Genomic DNA, 10,992 nt, shown 5'->3' on the forward strand with positions numbered 1-10,992 from the left:
TTTAATTTCATTACATGAAAAGCCATTATATCTGTCTGATATTCCTCAAAACTCCTTCAAAACTCAAGTTCCACTTCCTCTGAGAAGGCTTCCTTGATCCTCTCCAAGTTCACATAATCCCTCTCTTCTTTAAACAACTGTAGCACCTTGTTTTTAACTGTCTTTGGCACGTTATATTATATGTTATAGCCATTTGTGTATTGATCTTATTTTACCTTACTTGATTGCAATTCCCTTGACGTCAGATAAAGTATAGAACTTGAAGCTAGAAGGGGTTCCAAGCATATTCTACTCTGTACTCCTCATTTTACACATGAGGAAACCTCAGATGAAAGACAGATGCGGTAATGTTTTTCATCTTCACACATGTAAAAGTCAGTCATAGTTTGAATCCAGATCCTAAATGTTTTCTTCAATTTGGCATGCCTAGCCACAGAATAGGTAATTAATAAATATTTGTTGAATTGAATTGAGTTGAAATTATTGCAAGTTTTCTAACCATTGATCTTGTATTATCATGTGTCAACCACTAAACCTTTAAAATATCAGCATTCTACTGGCATAGCAGTGATGTTATCACTCAGCAGTCATTTCTTTGAAATGTAACATTCTACTGGAATAGCAGTGCAGCCATTTAATAAGACAGGATCCTTCTAAGAATTGTTCTTGGATTTACATTTTTCTTTTTTATAGGATAGGGTAAGATTGTTGGAATTTATCTTCTGGATAAATCTTTGTACATTACTTTGTACTTCTACTTACAACTCTTTACATCATTTGTAAGACTACACTGGAAAAAGGTAAGACACATACAGCCATCAAAATCATGGCTGGGTGGTCTGATCTCCAAGCAGCTTCCTGTTTTATAGCACTTGTAATCAGTTCTATAAGTACATACGTGTGTGTATCTGTGTGATTGGGTGTGTTTTTGTGTATGTACATGGATATGTATATTACAAATATGTGTATGTGTTTATTTCTGCATGTATATACTTATTTATATTTTATGTGTATATGTATGAGTGTTTGTACATATTTATATATGCATGTTTATAATTTTCATATATGTTTTTGTTGGTTTTGCTTGATTTTTCCATGTTTCCCTCTATTCATCACATTTGTTGTTTCTTATAACAAGGTATTATTCCATTACATTTATGTACCAAAATTTCTTTAACCATTCCCCAGTCACTGAGGAATTCCAACTCAGCCACACATACTAGCTTTGTAACCTTTGGTCAGTCACTTAACCCTGTTTTCTTCAGTTTATTCATCTGTAAAATTAGCTGGGAAGGAAATGGGAAAGTACTCCAGAGTCTTTGCCAAGAAAACTCAAATGGTGTTGTGAAGAACTATACGTGACTGAAATGACTGAACAACAAATAGCATTTTTTCCATACAGTCAAGGGACATCTATTTCCAAGTCTTTGCTACCAGAAAAAGAGCCACTATAAATATTTCAGTACATGTGGATATATCTTATTAATTGCCTTATGGAGATAAGCAATGGAATCTCTAGGTCAAATTTTAGCCACTTTGTTTTCAATAATTCCAAATTTCTTTCCAAAATGGTTATACAGTTCCAGGAAAAATGCAGTAGTGTGCCAATCTTGCCACAACTCTTCCAGCATTGACTATTTCTATTTTTTGTAAAATCTGTCTTGTTTTGTGCAGCAGTTTTTCATAGGATTGTTAATATCAAGGCAAGGCAGCTAGATGGTGCAGTGGAAAAGACCACTGGCCCTGGAGTCAGAAGGACCTGAATTCAAAACTGTGCTCATACACTTACTAGATGTATAATCCTGGCCAAGTTCCTTAACCCTATTTGCCTCAGTTTTCTCATTTCCAAAATGAGCTCCAGTGTCTTTGCCAAGAAGTCCTCAGATGGGGTTCTGGGAAGAGTCAACCCCAGCTGAAACAACAGAATAGCAAGAACAATCAGAAGAACAATGTATGTAATCCAACACCAGTCTGCCAAACTTGCTACTTGAATTTTTTTCTTTCTGATCACTTGCTTAAAAATGTTTTCTTTGATCTGGAAGCTCTGTATTTGGGATCTTATATTCCTTGGGGTTTTTATTTTGAGTTTTTTTCAGGAGATGATCAATGGATTCTATTTTCACCTTGACCTCTGGTATTAAGAGAGCTCAAGTTTTCTTTCACAATTTATTGAACTAATTCTAGGCTCATTTTTTGAGTATGGCTTGCAGGTAAGTTGAATGATTTTTAAATGATGTCTCCATGTTTTATTTTCTAGGTCAGTTGCATTTGACATGAGGCACCTTACGTTTTCTTCTATTTTTTAACCTTTCATGTTTGTCCTAAGATTGCTCATTACTCATACAGTTGTTAATTTTTATTTGTTTGTTATAAATTTCTAGAAATCTGTGACTAGGGCAAGATTTGGAAACGGAGCCACTAACTGCCTCAGAATCCCTAAGAGCCTCCTAGTGATTTATAAAACCATGCTTATATAGATAAACGTTGAAGAAGATGTGAGAAAAATTGGACACTAAGGAATTGTTCGTGGAGTTGTGAACTGATCCAGCCATTCAGGAAAGCAATTTGGAACTATGCCCAAATGTATATAAAATGTGCAAACCCATTGATACAGTGATATCATTACTAGGACTATATCCCAAACAGATCATAAAAAAGGGAAAATGACTCAGATGTACAAAAATATTTGTAGCAGCTCTTTTTATGGTGCTCAAGAATCAGAAATTAAGGGGATGCCCATCCATCATGGAATGGCTGAACAAATTGTGATATATGAATGTAATGGGATTCTATTACTCCTTATGAGATGATGAGTGGGTGGATATCAGAAATACCAGGAAAGACTTACAGGAACCTTTACTAAGTAAAATGACCAGAACAAGAGAATTCCAAAATACTCATTATGGAAAATGCTTACCACGTTCAGAGAAAGAACCATGCCATCAGAGAAATGATGACATGACTTGCACTTGACTTTGTTTTGAGTGAGGGAGGGCTGTACAGTCACCAGCCTCACTGCTCCTCCAAAGCCATCTGATATTCATCAGGATTACTGGAGATGACCCAGGATGCACTGGGAGAACTTGGCCTCATTAGGCTCACTTAGGGTGAGGTAATGCCCATTCATTGAATAAGCCTGTTTAAGAAGTAGTCAGGGTATGGCCCTTTTAATGAGGCAAAGAGAAAGAAAGATAATCAGTCTGGGAGGGAAACAGCAACAGTTACTATTGATAATCACTCTGAAGTTAGGAGGGGGCAGAAGAGCCCTTAAGGAGTGGCCCAGTGGTGTCTGAGCTTCCGAGAGCAGTAGGTCTAAGGTTTTGGGGAGAGGAGATGAGGGGAGGAGAATGGAAGGGAGGGGAGAGAAGAGGAGAATGCCAACATTCTAAAAGCAGAGTAGTGATGTGATCATTCTGCAACCATTTTCAAAAAAAAAAAGTCAACATTCTATTGGCAAAGCAGTGCAGTCATTTAATCAGATAGGGGATCCTTCTAAGGATTGGTCTTAGATTAGTATTTTTCTTTTGGAAAAGTTAGGGTAAAACCTTTGGACTTCTTTATCTTCCAGATACATCATAGTGCATTATCTATTTGTACTTACAAGTCTGTACAATTTGTAACACTACTTTGGAAAATGTAAAACACATATAGCCATCAAAGTCACAGTTAGGAGATCTCGACTTGTAGCAGCTTCCAGTTTAACAGTTTACATAGTCATATTATATTTGAGTGTCTATATAAGTATTATATACATATGTATATATTTATATACATATGCATGAATTTATATATACATATATACGTGCCAGTATATACATGCACACATATAATGCACTATACACCATATATTGCTACTTCACAATCTTTATATCATTTGTAAGACTTCTTTGGAAAAATGTAAAAGACACACCTATCAAAATGAGAGGAGGGTGATCTGGTCTCTGGGAACTCTGTTTTATACTACCTGTATTATCATTTCTCTGATGGCATGGTCTTTGGCCATGAAGGACAAACACAGCCCTGTGAGTAGATGCAGCCACCTGAATGGGGAAACAGCTAGCTGGGTAATTCAGCTCCTCTTCTCCTGTCTGCCTCCCCCTCCCCTTCCTTCTCCTCTCCAAAGGATGGTCAAAGGTAACTTTTCAAAGAAAACAGGTGTAGTTTGGACGTCCCAAAGATGCCCAGTTGACTTGGGTTTTACTGGCTATATTCCTCCCCTCCCCTCCTCTCCTCCCTTTTCCCCTCCGTTCCCATCCCCTCCCCTCCCCTCTCCAAAAACCTTAGACCTACTGCACTCTGAAGCACAAACACCACTGGGCCCCTGCCTAAATACTCTACTGGACCCTCCTGGCTTAAGAGTGATTATCAGTAGTAACTGTTGTTTCCCTCCCAGGTTGATGTCTTTCCTTTTCTTTGCCTCATTAAAGGGGCCATGTCCTGGCTACTTCAATGAATGGGCATTACCTCACCCTAAGTGAGTACCTGCATAGACCTTGGCCTAATGGGTCCAAGGTCTCCCAGTGCATCCTGGGTCATCTCCAGTCATGCTGATGAATATCAGGTCACTGGATTCAGATGGCTCTGGAGGAGCAGTGAGGCTGATGACCTTGCACAGCCCTCCCTCACTCAAAAGAAAGTCAAGTGCAAGTCATGTCATCATTTCTCTGATGGCATGATCTTCTTCAGCAAGAAGGATGTACACAACTCTGTGAGCAGATTCAGCTCCTGCTCTACTGTCTGTCTCCCCCTCCCCTTCTCCTCTCCAAAGGATAGTCAAAGGCAAGTTTTCAAAGAAAACAGGAGCAGTTCTTCAGTCAGAAAGCAACACAACAGGTGTGTGGAATTTCAGAAGTGAAATTCCAACTGCAGTGCTCTAGAATTAAAACCAAAGTATCTACGTTATCATTTGTTTTGTGATCAAGAACAACAAATGTTTACTGAACCCCTTACCATGAACAGGATATTAGGGTATAGTGGGGAGCACACTATCTTAATACAAAACAGACAAATTAATAAAGAGCTATACAAATCAGAAGAAAAAAGGTTAGTTCAGACCTAAAGGGGAAAAAAATGTCTTAATGTTATATGCTTAAAGAAAACTCTAAAAACTTTATTCTACACTTCTGTGCCTTCTGTCACCCCTGTTCTATCTTTCCTTTAGATGGTTCTTCATGACTCCTCCAGATTGGAAGGAAAATGGCAACCAGTCCAGTGGCAGCCACCCTCTTTTTAGCTAACTATGGCTGGCTTACATAACTGCTAATCATTTTCTATCATTCAAACTTCCAAGCCAACTCTACCAACTTGCAGTCATGGAACCAGTTCAAAGAGCATAACTATGCTAGGTACTAGGCTATGAGAATACAAAACAACAAAAATTCCTCTCTAGAAGCATTACTAGTAACAGCCTAGCAATTCTAACTTGGCTGGTTTTACATTTAAATTAGCTTGATTTTAAGTAAGAGACCAAAAGTTCACTAAGGTGAATTTGCATGAAAAGAAATAACATTTGACCATGAATTTGGAAATCTCTTTAGCTGTTGGCGATTTAATATGAATTTTCTTTTTTTAAAAAAAAAAAAACCTCACGAGGGTTAATAAAATTCTTCTTTTTCTGGAGTTTCCCCGAAAATATAGTTGCTCTTATTTACAGTCATCAGTTCCCAACACATCAGGGTGCCATTATCTCATGAGACATAAGGAAATTCTCAACAAGTTCCCAAAGAAGAATTGGATTCATTTTCACTTGAAGGAATTCCATGGCACAAAGCACATTTAGAAGACACGGGGAGAATGACAGAAGAATAGGACATCAAACTCCAAAAAGTTTGAGAACCTCATCTCTTCCTCGCAAAACAAAGTTCACACTAAAAACAAGGTAACTAAAGTCATGATGTCGGGATGAGACTTGTTTTCCTGCCTGACAGCTCATGTCACCAGTTAAAAATCCTACACTTTAAGGGCTTCGGAAGGACTTGCGGAGCTCTCCCTAAGCCTGGACAACTGGGAGAACGTCCGCCAGCACACGGAGGAACTTCGTCCCTTCCTCCCGCAGCCCGCGATGGGGTTATTGCCGATGATAGATACTGTTGTTAGCTGGACAGCGCCTCGGAATCCGGAGGCGCACTATTTTTTCGGGCCACGACTCGCCCCGGGCACCCAGGAGGACTGATAGCAACCACCATCGGAAAAAGAGGGGAAGAAAGGGCACCCATCGCCCGCAAGTGAAGAGGAAATTCCACGCGTCCAAGTTCAGAAGCTACCGAAAGAGAGCTGGACCTGAAGGCAGTGAGTCTGAACATTGGCTCCTCCTCCATCTGGGCCTGCGGGGAAGGATCCAGACTCCTCCGTCCCTGATCGCCGCAGCTGGAAGCTTCGTCTGGCCTGCAGTGACACTAGCCTTGCTCCCCGTCTCCCAAGTCCTTCCAAACGCAACTACCCCAACCCTGCGCAGCGGACGGGATCTCCCCGACCCCAACCCGGGGTCCACAAGTGTGGGCTTGGGTTCCTCGCGTACTGGTCCCCTCGAGTTGAAGAGGGGGAAGGGAGGCAAAAAGGGAAGAGAGAGAAGGGAGGGAAAGAAGATGAGTCTGGTCTGTGCGAACCAGCTGTGTGGAGGAGGCTCAGCCACTGCAGGGTTACGCGACACCAGTCGCCTTCTTCGGCACTGAAAGCCTCCTGACCAGCGCAGGAGCTACAGAGAGCGAACAGGGAGAGCGCGGGCCAGAAGCTGCTCCCCTGCCTCACAGAAGTGGTCCTCCGCCCGTATTCGGGCAGCTTGGCACCGGGAGCCCACGAGCCGCCGCCTCCGCCGCATCTGGAAGGAACCGCTGGGCAGTCTCGCTGTGCTCTCGGAAGGGGCCCCTTCTCCACTCGCCGCCTACACTTCCCTCCGGGATCCTCCGCTGGCTCTGCCGCTGACCCTCCCTCTGCAAGCCCACCCTCCTTGGATCCCAGCCTTGGGTGGTCACCACTTTGGCTGCATCTCACGGCCCTTCCCATCCACTGTCTCCACTAGTCATTTGCCTTATCAGGGTCCTCCCTGGCCCTAGTCTCCTCCTCCTGCTGTTCCTCCCACTACCCCCTTCCCCCTCCAGTCACCTGGGAGGGTGGGACGTAGAGACAGACAGGGAGGAGCAGGGAGTAGCTACTGCCACCACCACCCCTTCATTCTAGGCTATCTCTGCAAAGTACCAAGTGCGTCCTCCTATAACATTTGGAGTTCACAAAGCATTTTCTCTACCAGACTATGTCATTAACAAATACTGCAAGTGTTATCCTCACTTACCAGATGAGGAATATGCAGCTCAGAGGTTACTTTTCTAGTCACACAGCTAGGATTAGAATCCCCAAGTCTTTTGACTTCTAGTCCTCTAATTCTCTACCCTTTTGCACTGCAACCTTTCCCTTCAGTTAATTGGTGCAATTAGATTAAATGGAACATTTTGTACAAGGGAATCTGTGCTTCAGCTCCCCAATTATCCAGGTCCGTGTGAGGACTTTGTGGAAAGCCTCTAAAAGGCATTTTGCACTTCTGGAACAAGTGAAGAGCAGACGTTTCTGGCAGTCTCAGATCAGAAATCAGATTGCAGAGGGCAGAGGGAGCTATAGGCTGCCCCCTGGTGTGAGTGATGGGATGCTTGGGTGCAAGTGCTTGAGCCCCCCTCTAAAACCACCTTTCTCTTTAAAAATCACATTTCTTCCTAGCCTCAAAACACTATCCCAGGCAGTTTCTCCCCAGCCCGGGGACTCAGCCTGACCTATCAAAACTCTTATCTCCCTTCCTGCTATAGTAGCCAGCTGCACTTGTAGAACTTATTAGTCTGAACCAGCTGTGTACTGGCTGAATGGGGTGTGCACTGGGTCATAACAACATTTACTACTCACTGACCAATCATATGTGTCCCAGACTTAGACATATGCATACTCCCTTACATTTATCTTGTCTAACAAGATACTGATGAGAGCAGCCTGGTATTCCTCAGTGAGCCCTGACCTCTAGTTGATTTAGTGACCTTTCAGGCCTAAAACCACACCTCCAGTGTCATCCCCCCCCCCCCCCCCCCAAATTCCCGATGAACTCTGGGCAAAATGCCTGCACAGTAGATACCAAAAGTGCATATTCTTTAAGAACTAACCACTCCCTAATGCCACCCCAAAATGCACAATTAGCATATTTGGCACATGTTTCACTACAGAATATCCTATATAAGCTTTATTTGTATACCTTTAAGGTTGCAGATGTCATAAGAACTCTTGGCTGCTGAAAGGTATAATTAATCCTTACCTTGACCTCAACAATGCTTGAGTCTGCAAATTCAATTCAGGCAACCTGCCCCTGTTTGTGGGGGTCTCATACCCCCCTTCCAGCCCTCATCTTGAGAAACAGCAGGCCAAAGCACAGGAGCAGTTTCAGAGCAGAATCTTTACAAAACACTGGAAAAGGATCCCAAAACAAGATGCAGGAGTTTCAGAAACTGGAGTCTTGAATGACTTTTAAAAGGCCACAGAAAAGAGTGATTTCAAATCCAGAGGCAGATTCTACTCACCATATGTAATGTTAATAGAATAGGAAGATCTTCCTCACCCATTAATAGGCCTAACACATGGAGTCTGTTATCACAGGGAGACTGGATCACATGGAGCTCAGACTGAGAGGAGCTTGCCCAAGGAGGAGAGAGAGAGCATGAGCAGAGAGTGAGAGCAGGCAGAGCAGAGAAAGAGAAGCAAATTGTGAGTGGGAATAGTTGGCCCAAGGAGCACCAAGAGAGAGAACAAGCTATGAGTGAGCTCAGGGAGGAATTTGTCTCAGGAAACTTGTTTTTGTGGGGTGGCCAGACAGAAAACTTTAAGGTGCTCCCTGGATTACTGATAAGTACCCTGTTAAATCTTACCTCCTGGTACTCAAATGACAACCTAAATAAATATTTTGGTTTTGCTTTTGAGGAAGAGAGTTTATTATATTTTGCAAATTTACCTTGGCAGCTCTGGGTATCACACTGGCATTATACTATAAGACATAAGAAAATCTCTGGGTTTACTTAATGATGGGTTATATCTATTACCCTTTCTTAGGAGGACATGTCCAGTTATTCATAAATGAAGCCAACATCAGGAGAGCTGTTTGGTGATATAACTATATATAAAAATTAGTCTGGTACCCTCAGGCTCTAACTCATCTCAGGGTGGGGAAGAGGGAATTCCAGAAGGAATAGTCTAAGTACTGGGCTGCCTAGGGCCAAGTAATCTGGAAGGGAAAGAAAGGGAGAATCTAAAATGAAATCAGTGACTGTCCACTTACTCTAAATCCTCAGATGAGCTTTCAGTTCTCAGGTTCATGTCCCTCCTGCAATTATTACAAATGACTTTTGCCTACTACAGTAGAAGTTGAGGTTTCTAAGTTATTTTTTTTTAATGGGGGGAGGGAAGATTTGATTTCTCCATGCTGAACTGACAATGGAATAAAATTTTTTTCTGCCAGATTAATGGGAAGGAGATTTACAATCCAGATTTTCCAGGGGGCACCATGCTATATAAATCTTGCTTGTAATCTGACATTGTAATTAAAGCTATTGTATGAATGCTTTCTTCATGGGGGAAAAAAGAGAAGGGTATATGATGATTGGCTGTGTTAGCTAAGATACCAAGTAACCTGATAGATCAACTCTCCTATTTGGCGACCAAGAGCAAACTCAACTGCAAGCTCTTCCCAGCTTTGAAGCAGTCCCTGAGCCTTCTGGTGGTTGATGGACCTTCAAGAGATTTCTTTGTCTGCAACCTTATCTTCAGAGACTTCCCTAATTCCTGTTGGCATTCTTGGATAGATCCTGTTTTACATCTTTCTATTTTAATGTCTCTGTTCAAGCTTTGAACTACGGACTGCTTATCACCAAGAAAGCATTCTGATTTGTATATCTATGATTTGCATATCAAAGGGCCACAGCTCTGAAACCTGGATTTCCTCACTCCTCCCTCCTATCTTGGGGATAGGGCTCACTCACTCATTCCCTTCTAAATCAACCTTTCCCCTAAAATTTCTTACCTTCTTTTGTTTAAAAGATATATAAACTCTCCCCATTTGTTATTTGGTGGACAATAGGCACAGGCTGACAGTCTCCATGCATAAATTTTGCTTCTCTGCTTAATAAAATCCTTTAATTTCACAGGCATTGGCTTCCTCTGGTTTTCTTTCCTTTGAGGAAAAGGGGGTTTTGGATCTCCAGAACTGACCTTTGTGTTCTCTGGGTATCTTTCCCCTTTGGGGAGGAAAGATCTAAATACCCTATAGAGAGTGTCTGCCTTGGTTTACAATTTCCTGGCACCTTGTCATAACAGAATAATACTAATCCAGGTGTCCTATCAGAGAGTGATCACCAAGTTTAGAAGTTAATGCAGAAGGTGATCTTTAAGAGTAACAATCTCTTGGTGTGAGCATAATGCAAAGAGGCAGAACTGAAAGGTGAAGGTGGGAATAATGTGCATGAATAGAGGACAACATCAACAAATATGTAATACATGCTTACTAAATGCAAAGTACTGTGCTAGGAAATGCAGGAGAACAATGCAAGGAAGATGTAGCCCTACCCTCATGAAGTGTACAGTATAGTAAGAAATTTATACAAATAACGTATAAGGTATGTGAACCCCTTCCCAAATAATTTTGAACCCTAAGACCTGAAAAATGCCCCAAAATATGGATTGGATAATCAGGAAAAAGACATTTGAGCCCACTCTCAGCTTAACCTACCAAAATTCAATGTGCACACTGGCACAACAGACATGTTTGCTTTCTGAGTGAACCCAAAATGCTCCTTCCTATGTCAACAACGACAAGACCAGAAGAATCTGATCAAGAACTTTCTTCTCTTTTTGACTGTTCAAGGCAGGAAAGCCTGAATCAGACACTGTCTTGAATAATGGGATTTTTTCTTAGCTTGGCATTTTATAGACACATGTTATGATACATATATGCATACAAACATACATTCATAT

Source organism: Notamacropus eugenii, chromosome 1, assembly GCF_028372415.1.
Source record: "Notamacropus eugenii isolate mMacEug1 chromosome 1, mMacEug1.pri_v2, whole genome shotgun sequence".
Lineage (NCBI taxonomy): Eukaryota > Metazoa > Chordata > Mammalia > Diprotodontia > Macropodidae > Notamacropus > Notamacropus eugenii.